The sequence below is a fragment of the Salmo trutta genome, chromosome 18 (assembly GCF_901001165.1).
Source record: "Salmo trutta chromosome 18, fSalTru1.1, whole genome shotgun sequence".
Classification (NCBI taxonomy): Eukaryota; Metazoa; Chordata; class Actinopteri; order Salmoniformes; family Salmonidae; genus Salmo; species Salmo trutta.
In genome coordinates this window covers 18,402,147-18,413,719 of record NC_042974.1, presented here as the reverse complement: position 1 = coordinate 18,413,719, position 11,573 = coordinate 18,402,147, and the positions used below count along the sequence as shown (strand labels likewise).

At 48.5% G+C, this 11,573-nt stretch overlaps 1 pseudogene; it reads right to left on the bottom strand.

Annotated features, from left to right (window-relative positions):
- Nucleotides 1-1,656: 1,656 nt before the first annotated feature.
- The window catches only part of LOC115153652 (transformation/transcription domain-associated protein-like), a 46,993-nt pseudogene continuing 37,076 nt past the window's right edge, over nt 1,657-11,573 (bottom strand).

Genomic DNA, 11,573 nt, shown 5'->3' with positions numbered 1-11,573 from the left:
AAAAATCCAGAAAATCACATTGTATGATTTTTAAGTAATTAATTTGCATTTTATTGCATGACATAAGTATTTGATCACCTACTAACCAGTAAGAATTCCGGCTCTCACAGACCTGTTAGTTTTTCTTTAAGAAGCCCTCCTGTTCTCCACTCATTACCTGTATTAACTGCACCTGTTTGAACTCGTTACCTGTATAAAAGACACCTGTCCACACACTCAATCAAACAGACTCCAACCTCTCCACAATGGCAAAGACCAGAGAGCTGTGTAAGGACATCAGGGATAAAATTGTAGACTTGCATAAGGCTGGGATGGGCTACAGGACAATAGGCAAGCAGCTTGGTGAGAAGGCAACAACTGTTGGCGCAATTATTAGAAAATGGAAGAAGTTCAAGATGACGGTCATTCACCCTCGGTCTGGGGCGCCATGCAAGATCTCACCTCGTGGGGCATCAATGATCATGAGGAAGGTGAGGGATCAGCCCAGAACTACACGGCAGGACCCAGTCAATGACCTGAAGAGAGCTGGGACCACAGTCTCAAAGAAAACCATTAGTAACACACTACGCTGTCATGGATTAAAATCCTGCAGCGCATGCAAGGTCCCCCTGCTCAAGCCAGTGCATGTCCAGGCCCATCTGAAGTTTGCCAACGACCATCTGGATGATCCAGAGGAGGAATGGGAGAAGTTCATGGGGTCTGATGAGACAAAAATAGAGCTTTTTGGTCTAAACTCCACTCGCCGTGTTTGGAGGAAGAAGAAGGATGAGTACAACCCCAGAACACCATCCCAACCGTGAAGCATGGAGGTGGAAACATCATTCTTTGGGGATGCTTTTCTGCAAAGGGGACAGGACGACTGCACCGTATTGAGGGGAGGATGGATGGGGCCATGTATCGCGAGATCTTGGCCAACAACCTCCTTCCCTCAGTAAGAGCATTGAAGATGGGTCGTGGCTGGGTCTTCCAGCATGAAATGACCCGAAACACACAGCCAGGGCAACTAAGGAGTGGCTCCTTAAGAAGCATCTCAAGGCCCTGGAGTGGCCTAGCCAGTCTCCAGACCTGAACCCAATAGAAAATCTTTGGAGGGAGCTGAAAGTCCGTATTGACCAGCGACAGCCCCGAAACCTGAAGGATCTGGAGAAGGTCTGTATGGAGGAGTGGGCCAAAATCCCTGCTGCAGTGTGTGCAAACCTGGTCAAGTACTACAGCAAATGTATGATCTCTGTAATTGCAAACAAAGGTTTCTGGACCTGCTTTTCTGATGTATCAAATACTTATGTCATGCAATAAAATGCAAATTATTTACTTAAAAATCATACAATGTGATTTTCTCACAGTTGAAGTGTACCTATGATAAAAATTACAGACCTCCGCATGCTTTGTAAGTAGGAAAACCTGCAAAATTGGCAGTGCATCAAATACTTGTTCTCCCCACTGTACATGTTACCTCAATTACCTCGACTAACCTGTGCCCCCGCACATTGACTCTGTCCCGGTACCCGCTACTGTTATTATACTGCTGCTCTTTAATTATTTTTATTCTTATTTTTTAATTATCTATTTTTTACTTAACATTTATTTTTCTTAAAATTGCATTGTTGGTTTAGGGCTTTTAAATAAGCATTTCACTGTAAGGTCTACAACTGTTGTATTGGGCGCATGTGACAAATAACATTTGGTTTGATTAGATTTTTATGTACTCATCTAATAGAACTGAACGTGAACAAGATGTCTGAAAACCTGTACCTGTTGTGGTGGAGTGATGCTCTGCTGGTCGTAGAACTCGGCGGTGCTCTGCTTGGGCTTGCTGTGCAGGCTGAGGCCCTTCTCAAAGGCCTGCTGTTCCAACATCAGAGCAGAGCGCAGCCACAGTTTGTTAGTCTTCCCAAGGTACTTCAACACACAGGGCCTGATGGGGATAAGAGGCACACACTTGGACATGGCCTCCATGAAGCAGTTGAGGGCACTGGACGGGCAGTCCCTCTGAGCCTGGTGGCTCCCACTGCACAGGAACGGACTCATCTCACCTGACAGGGCCTGGGAGGAGAGGGGGAATGACGGGGAGGAAAGGGAGGAGGAGAAGGAGGAAAAGAGGGGAAGGAGAGTCTAGATAAGGCTCGGCGTCCTGCTAGTGGGTCAACTTCCGGTGAAACTGGATGGCGCGCAATTCAAATAAATAATCATACAAATTATGAATATTAAACATTTAGGTACATGCAAGTGTATTATATCGGTTGAAAGCTTAAATTCTTGTTAATCTAACTGCACTGTCTGATTTACAGTAGGCTTTACAGCAAAAGAATGCCATGCGATTGTTTGAGGACGGCACCCCACATCAAAATATTTTTTTCCACTGGCACAGGTCTCATAAATTCACAAATAGCAATTAAATATTCACTTATATTTTGAAAATCCTCCTCTGATTTGTCATCCAAAGGGTCCCAGCTATAACATGTACTGTCGTTTTGTTAGATAAAATTCTTCATCTCAAAAAGTCTGTTTAGTTGGTGCCATCGATTTGAGTAATCCACTCGTTCAACATGCCAAGATACGAATCCGAAAATCTACCCCTAAACTTTGTTTCAACAAGTCAAAATACATTTCTATTTAATCCTCAGATACCCTAAAACGTAATCAAACTATAATATTTCATATGGAAAGAAGTATGTTCAATAGGAAAGCGATATTAGCAGGTGCGCGTTGTCTTCACGGCGCGTGCACACACAAATTTCCAAGCAGATGTCCTTGTACTAAAACTCATATTTCTTACTCGTTTTGGAAGAAACAAGCCTAAAACCTTGAACAAAGACTACTGACACCCAGTGGAAGCCATAGTAATTGCATTCTGGGAGCTAGATTTAATTATTTCCCTATACGTTCCATTGTAATAGCATGGGTTCTCAAAAAACAACAATTCCGGTTGTTTTTTCTTTGGATTTCCTCCTACCATATCTATTGTGTTATGGTCTCCTACATTATTTTAACATTTATACAAAGTTCAAAGTGTCTTCTGTCCAATGGTACCACTTATATGCATATCATGGCTTCAGGGCCTGAGCAACAGGCATTTTACTTTGGGCACGTCAGTCAGGCGGAAATTGAGAAAAAAGGACCCTAGTCTGAAGAAATAATTAAGAAGACAGACAGAGAAGAGTGTTTCTAAAGCCAAAAGCACGCAATATAATGCACAACTAAAACCAAGCTAGAGCTGATTGGAAGCCACCATTAACTACCACAGCTTCATCTCAGAGACAGCCTCAGCTGAAATAACCACATTAAGATATTTATAACCAGAAATGATCAGCGAAAATATGGAACCTATTTATGTCTTGACCCCTGTGTGTCTCTGAGCGACAAACATCATCATTAAGAGGTCTAGTTCTATTTCCAATGTGTTTCAGAGTTAAAAGCTCAATCACCGACACGACTTCCGCCGAAGTTGGTCCCTCTCCTTGTTCGGGCAGCGTTCGGCGGTCGACGTCACCGGCCTTCTAGCCATCGCTGATCCACTTTTCATTTTCCATTTGTTTTGTCTTTGTTTTACACTCCTGGTTTCACTTCCCCAATTACTTGTTCATTATTTAACCCTCTGTTCCCCCATGGTTTTTTGTGAGTGATTGTTTGCATGTTATACGGTCCGTTATGTGGGCTTGCTTTCTTGTATTGTATTTGTCTATTTTGAGTAAATTACGTTTATTTATTCATATCTGCTGTCCTGCACCTGACTCCTCTACACAAGCTACACACAGACCTCATTACAGAATCACTCAAATAAAACGAATGGAGTCAGCAGGAGCAGACACCTTCCCTGTGGCGATAGAAGAGCGCATCCAACAGCACGCAACGATGTTGCAATGTCTGGGCACCGCCATGGATCGCGTGCTGCAGACGATGGATCATTGGGAGAGAGGAGGAGTATTTCCAGTGCCTCCACCAGCCCCAATACCATCGACCCCACTGTCCACCCCTCCTTCACCCAGTCCCAGCGGGATTCGGCTCGCTCTCCCGAGGGAGTATGATGGGACGGCTGCCAGATGCCAGGGATTCCTACTACAGCTGGAGCTCTACCTGGCGACCGTCCACCCGTCTCCTTCGGGACGTGAGAGCATGTCCGCCCATGTCTCCTGCCTCTCAGGCAAAGCCCTGGAATAGGCCAATGCCGTATGGAGTAAAGGAGACGTGGCATTGGACCATTACGCAGAGTTCACCCGCCACTTTCGGGCAGTTTTCGACCACCTGCCTGAGGGTCAAGCGGCGGGTGAATGACTGTTCCACTTGAGGCCGGGGATGAGGAGCGCGCAGGATTTTGCATTGGACTTCCGGACCCTGGCCGCCAGCGTGGGATGGAATGACAGGGCCCTGATCGATCACTATCGGTGCAGTCTGAGCGAGGACTTCCGTCGGGAGTTGGCCTGCCGAGACATCACCCTCACGTTGGATCAGCTGGTGGGCCTGTCCATCTGGCTGGACAACCTGCTGACTGCCCGCGGACGTCCGGATCGGGGCCTGTAAGTTCCATCCCCCAGCACCTCCGCTCCGACGCCCATGGAGCTGGGAGGTGCTGCACTTAGGGCAACTGGAGGAGGGGCCATTCCCTGCACCATCTGTGGCCGCAGAGGGCACACTGCTGGTCGGTGCTGGGGGGTTCCTCAGGGAGTCGAGGCAGCAGGCAGGGCACTATCGTGTCACCCCAGGTGAGTCGGCACCAGGCTCACCCAGAGCCCCCTGTTGCTCACATGTATGTGTTTATCAAATTTCCTAAGTTTTCCCCGCATGCCCAGCATAAGGCGCTCGTAGACTCAGGAGCTGGGAATTTTATTGACCGTTCTTTTGCCAATAGTTTAGGGATTCCCCTGGTTCCTGTGGATATGCCCTTCCCTGTGCATGCCCTAGATAGTCGACCATTAGGGTCAGGGCTGATTAGGGAGGCCACCGCTCCACTAGACATGGTTACGCAGGAGGGTCACAAGGAGAGAATCAGTATCTTCCTTATTGATTGTCCTGCGTTTCCCGTGGTGCTGGGCCTACCCTGGTTGGCCTGTCATGACCCCACTATTTTGTGGCAACAGAGGGCTCTCAAGGGGTGGTCACGAGAGTGCTCAGGGAGGTGTGTAGGGGTTTCCATCGGTGCGACTACGGTGGAAAGTCCAGACCAGGTCTCCACCGTGCGCATCCCCCCTGAATATGCCGATTTGGCTCTCGCCTTCTGTAAAAAGAAGGCAACTCAATTACCACCCCATCGACGAGGGGATTGTGCGATAAATCTCCTGGTAGACGCAGCACTTCCCAGGAGTCACGTGTATCCCCTGTCACAGGAGGAGATGGCGGCTATGGAAACATATGTCTCCGAATCCCTGGGGCAGGGATACATTCGGCCCTCCACTTCACCTGCCTCCTCAAGTTTCTTTTTTGTGAAGAAGAAGGATGGAGGTCTGCGCCCGTGTATTGACTATCGGGGTATCAATCAGATCACTGTGAGGTACAGCTACCCACTGCCTCTTATCGCCAGTGCGATCGAGTCAATGCACAGGGTGCGCTTCTTCACAAAACTGAATCTCAGGAGCGCTTACAACCTGGTGTGTATCCGGGAGGGGGGCGAGTGGAAGACGGCTTTTAGTCCCACCTCAGGGCACTATGAGTACCTCATCATGCCGTACGGGTTGATGAATCAGTCTTCCAGGCCTTTGTTGATGAGATTTTTAGGTACCTGCACAGGCAGGGTGTAGTGGTGTATATCGACGACATTCTGATATACTCCGCTACACGTGCCGAGCATGTGTCCCTGGTGCGCAGGGTGCTTGGTCGACTGTTGGAGCATGACCTGTACGTCAAGGCTGAGAAATGTCTGTTCTTCCAACAGTCCGTCTCTTTCCTAGGGTACTGCATTTCCACTTCAGGGGTGGAGATGGAGAGTGACCGCATTTCATTCGTGCGTAATTGGCCCTCTCCCACCAAGGTAAAGGAAGTGCAGCAGTTTCTAGGGTTTGCCAACCACTACCGGAGGTTTATCCGGGGTTTTGGTCAGGTAGCGGCTCCCATTACCTCACTGCTGAAGGGGGGACCAGTGCGACTGCAGTGGTCGGCTGAGGCGGACAGGGCTTTTGGTCACCTGAAGGCTCTGTTTACCACGGCTCCCGTGCTGGCTCATCCGGAGCCCTCTTTGGCATTCACAGTGGAGGTGGACACGTCTGAGACTGGGATCGGAGCTGTGCTCTCTCAGAGCTTGGGCACGCCACCGAAGCTCTGCCCCTGTGCTTTCCTTTTGAAGATGCTCAGCCCGGTGGAGCCAAACTATGATGTGGGGGACCGGGAGCTTTGGCTGTTGTCAATGGTCTGAAGGTGTGGAGACATTGGCTTGAGGGGGCTAAACACCCCTTTCTCATCTGGACTGACCACCGCAATCTGGAGTACATCCGGGCGGCAGGGAGACTGAACCCTCGCCAGGCAAGGTGGGCCATGTTCTTTACCCGTTTTGTTTTCACTCTGTCCTACCGACCAGGTTCCTAGAACGCTAAGGCAGACGCACTGTCCTGGATGTATGACACGGAAGGAGCAGCCCATGGATCATACTCCCATACTTCCGGCCTCTTGCCTGGTGGCACCGGTGGTGTGGGAGTTGGACGTGGACATCGAGCGGGCATTACGCACAGAGCCACTCCTCCCCAGTGTCCAGCTGGGCGTCTGTACACTCCGTCTGCTGTCTGCGACCGTTTGATCTATTGGGCCCACACGTCACCCTCCTCTGGTCATCCTGGGATCGGTCGGACAGTGTGTTGCCTTAGTGGGAAGTACTGGTGGTCCACAATGGCCAAGGACATGAGGGTTTATGTTTCCTCCTGCTCGGTGTGCGCCCAGTGCAAGGCTCCCAGGCACCTGCCCAGAGGGAAGTTACAACCCCTCCCCGTTCCACAACGGCCGTGGTTGCACCTGTCGGTGGACTTCCTTACGGATCTTCCTCCCTCACAGGGCAACACCACGATCCTGGTCATTGTGGATAGGTTTTCTAAGTCCTGCCGTCTCCTCCCTTTGCCCGGTCTCCCTACGGCCCTACAGGCTGCGGAGGCCCTGTTCACTCACGTCTTCTGGCACTTTTGGGTGCCTGAGGACATAATCTCTGATCGGGGTCCCCAGTTCACGTTCAGAGTATGGAGGGCGTTCATGGAACGTCTGGGGGTCTCGGTCAGCCTCACCTCAGGTTTTCACCCCGAGAGTAACGGGCAGGTGGAGAAAGTAAACCAGGATGTGGGTAGGTTTCTGCGGTCATATTGCCAGGACCGGCCGGCGGAGTGGGCGGCGTTCATCCCCTGGGCAGAGATGGCCCAAAACTCACTCTGCCACTCCTCCACTAACCTCTCCCCTTTCCAGTGCGTACTGGGGTATCAGCCGGTTCTGGCACCTTGGCATCAGAGCCAGATCGAAGCTCCTGCGGTGGATGAATGGTTTAAGTGCTCGGAGGAGACCTGGGACGCTGCTCATGTGCATCTGCAATGGGCCGTGAGGCGACAGAAGGCAAGCACCGACCGCCACCGCAGTGAGGCCCCGTGGGTCTGGCTCTCGACCCGAAACCTGCCCCTCCGCCTGCCCTGCCGGAAGCTGGGTCCGCGGTTTGTGGGGCCATTCAAAGTCCTGAGGAGACTGAGCGAGGTATGGTACAGGTTACAGCTTCCCCCAGATTACCATATTAATCCCTCGTTCCATGTGTCTCTCCTCAGGCCGGTGGTGGCTGGTCCACTCCATGAGTCTGAGGTGCGGGAGGTTCCTCCACCCCCTCTGGACATCGAGGGGGCCACAGCGTATGCTGTTCAAACCATCCTGGACTCGAGGTGTCGGGTGAGGGGCCTTCAGTACCTCGTGGAGTGGGAGGGGTACGGTCTGGAGGAGAGATGCTGGGTGTCAGTGGAGGACGTCCTGGACCCTTCGTTGCTGAGGGAGTTCCACCGTCTCCACCCGGATCGCCCTGCGCCTCATCCTCTGGGTCGTCTCCGAGGTCGGTGTCGGCGCACTGCTGGAGCCGCGCTTCAAGGGGGGGTTACTGTCACGACTTCCGCCGAAGTCGGTCCCTCTCCTTGTTTGGGTGGCGTTCGGCGGTCGACGTCACCGGCCTCCTAGCCATCGCCGATCCACTTTTCACTTTTTTCTTGTATTGTATTTGCCTATTTTGAGTAAATTACGTTTATTTATTCATATCTGCTGTCCTGCACCTGACTCCTATACACAAGCTACACACAGACCTCATTACAATCACTTCATATCAGGACCTTTAAATGGGCCTCTTAATACTGGAGCCATCTGGTTCGTTCAACTCATTACGTTTTTATCTTCGTCATATTTTGCATAAATGAATGGTTCCTCATTAAGAGGAAATTGCATGTTTTAAAGCAGAAATGTGACAGCCAAGGTCAGGCTGACTGCCTTCTAAACTAATGTCACTGAGGTGTGTGTGTGTGTGGTGTGTGTGTGTGCGGGGGGGAGCTGACAAGTCAGACCAGAACCTGTGACCCGTGTCAGCCCTGTCCAGGTGAATAATGATGACACAGACAATGCCATTAGATCCTTGGACCTCTATCATGGCGTGACAACCAGGGTTTTGACTTTAACCTTACACACTAAATTATAAACAGCTAATCTCAATAAATAGCTCATCTCAATAAATACCTAATCTCAATAAATAGCTAATCTCAATAAATAGCTAATCTTAATGTTGCAGATAAAAACAACATCAATAGCCACTGTTATAGAATTACTATTAGAATAGTTATTCTATTTCTAGGGATCTGACATGATTCCTTCCATCTAAACGTTCTGGAATGTTGCTCCCATCTGAACACACCCCCCATCCCCTACCTGTACCAGTGAGCACAATGCTTTACAAGCCATCGTAGCCTGGCCATTCGGTGCCAACCCTTTAAGTACCTTACTGTGATTGTTTTCAATTAAAATGTTAAAAAATAAACACAAATTACTTCTTAGCAAAGAGCCATTTCTCAAGCAATAATTTTGCTAGGACTGTCTGGGAGGGGTCTGAGCGTCGAGGGGCTATTATTGGCAGCGAGGTTTGGACTCTTTCTTATTGGTCTATTAACTAATTTACCGCTTGGTGATACCAACAGGCAGGCCAAAACTCCATCCCACCAAAACAGGCTGAGATTTCAGACAATCTTTTCAAACAGCTCTTACACTAAAAGGGCATTATCCACAATTATCCAACCTCAGTGTGGAAACAACTGCCAAAATAATGGAAACACCAACATAGTGTCTTAATAGGGCGTTGGGTCACCACGAGCCACAATAGCTTCAATGCACCTTGTGCATAGATTCTACAAGTGTCTGGAACTCTATTGGAAGGATGCAACAACATTTTTCCACAAACAAATTCCATAATTTGGGGTTTTGTTGATGGTGATGGAAAATGCTATCTCTAGTGCTGCTCCAGAATCTCCCATAAGTGTTCAGTTGGGTTGATATCTGGTGACAGAGAGCCATGACATATGATTTACATCATTTTCATGCTCATCTAACCATTCAGGGACCACTCGTGCCCTGTGGATGGGGGCATTGTCATCCTATGTGGGCATAGCCATAGTAGCCAAAATACTGGCCTGCCCAATTAACATCCTATCATGACCCTAAGCATGATGGGATGTTAATTGCTTAATTATCCCAGGAACCACACCAGTGTGGAAGCAATTGATTGAAATATACTTTGTATCCCTCACACTGCAAAAAAATGAAATCTAAGCAAGCCTAAATATCTTATATTGAGTGATAATTCACTTAAAAATATATATATACTATTCTTACCAAGCTAAATTACCTAACATCATTGGCAAGAAAAAACAAGAACTTAAAAAAAAAAACAGTTTTAGTGAATTATCACTCAATATAAGATATTTAGGCTGGCTTAGATTTCATTTTTTTGCAGTGTGAGGGATACAAAGTATATTTCAATCAATTGCTTCCACACAGGTGTGGTTCCTGGGATAATTAAGCAATTAACATCCCATCATGCTTAGGGTCATGATAGGATGTTAGAATTCACTTCTTTCCAAGCGTTTCCTTTATTTGACCAGTTAGCTGTATATAAAACACAGGAAAATCGTGTTTATGACTGCACTGAGCCATTCATTTCTAAAATTGATTGGGAGGGTTGCAGAGGAGAAGAATATGATTTTAACCAACAGGACGAGGGTCGGTGTCATAACTTACCTTGACCTCTCTATGGGAATCGTGGAACTTGTCGTGGCGGTTGGTGAGCATGTGCAGCCGGTTGCCTGAGTCTTTCTCCGCCTGCTCCTTGGTGTTGGGGATGGCTGTCTGGTCCCCTGAGGCTAGCTCTATATCGATCTCCACATCCTGGAGAACAGTGAGGAGGAGAGAAAAGACAAAAGAGGGGAGAGGGTCGGTGATTTATTGTCATAATGCAAAAGCACTTAGTCTTTCCCCTTGGAGAGATGCACATCATGATGACATGGGAGAGGAAAACTAAAATATTGACTGTTACATAAATATTGCTATGAATACAGCATTACATCTGTGTGGAAAAAAGTTTGCTTGAGGAGGAAATACAAGTTAACAAAGAAGGAGCAATAGATGTTATTCCTCTCTAAGAAAAAACACATGGGATAGTGTGTCAGTCAACATGCATCTTAGTGTGTGTGTGTGTGTGTGTGTGTGTGTTTGTGTCCATGTGAACCTTTGACTTCTGTTGCGTGGCGTCCTCACCTCCTCCTCGGTCTCGCTGTTCTCCCTCGCTCTGGGCTCCTGCTTGATGTTGCCATGGCGAAGGCAGTGCGGTCGTGGCTGTCGGCCAGATTGATGACATTGGTAATGGAGGGCAGCATAGAACCCTGGCAGCTGGTCCCAATGATGCTGTTACGCTCACACACCGCCAGCAGCAGCTGAGAGAGACAGAGAGAGAGAGAGAGAGAGAGAGAGAGAGAGAGAGACAGAGACAGAGACAGAGAGAGAGAGAGAGAGAGAGAGAGAGAGAGAGAGAGAGAGAGAGAGATTAACAGTTTCTAGGGGGCTGAAGCATTATGGAGACACTTCAAGACAGTCAGAACAGACATGCTAAATCACATACCACAGTATGAAGTAGGTTTTTGTGCTAAAACAGGACAAACTGTTCAAGTTCAAAGCTGAAGTCAGGAAGCTGTTTACAAAGGGCTTAGTCGTAACTGGAATATTCAACAAATCTCCAACTGACATCATGATTCCACCCCTCGTCCCAGTCTGCCTCCTTACCTCGATGCATTGCTTGATCCAGAAGTGGCTGCTTATGGCCTCTCAGTTCTGAGAGCAGCAGACATAGAGAAGCCTCTCGTAGACACGTCTCTTCATGGACAGGTCAAACACCTCACAAAATGTAACCCTGATCAGAGGCTGGGCGCATCACAGCCCAGACAGGAAGGCCAGCTCCAACTTTGACATGATGTCACTTCTTGAGAGACTCTCGTCCCAGATTGGACAAAGAGGGTTGAAATGTACAGTGAGGGAAAAAAGTATTTGATCCCCTGCTGATTTTGTACGTTTGCCCACTGACAAAGAAATGATCAGTCCTACTTGGT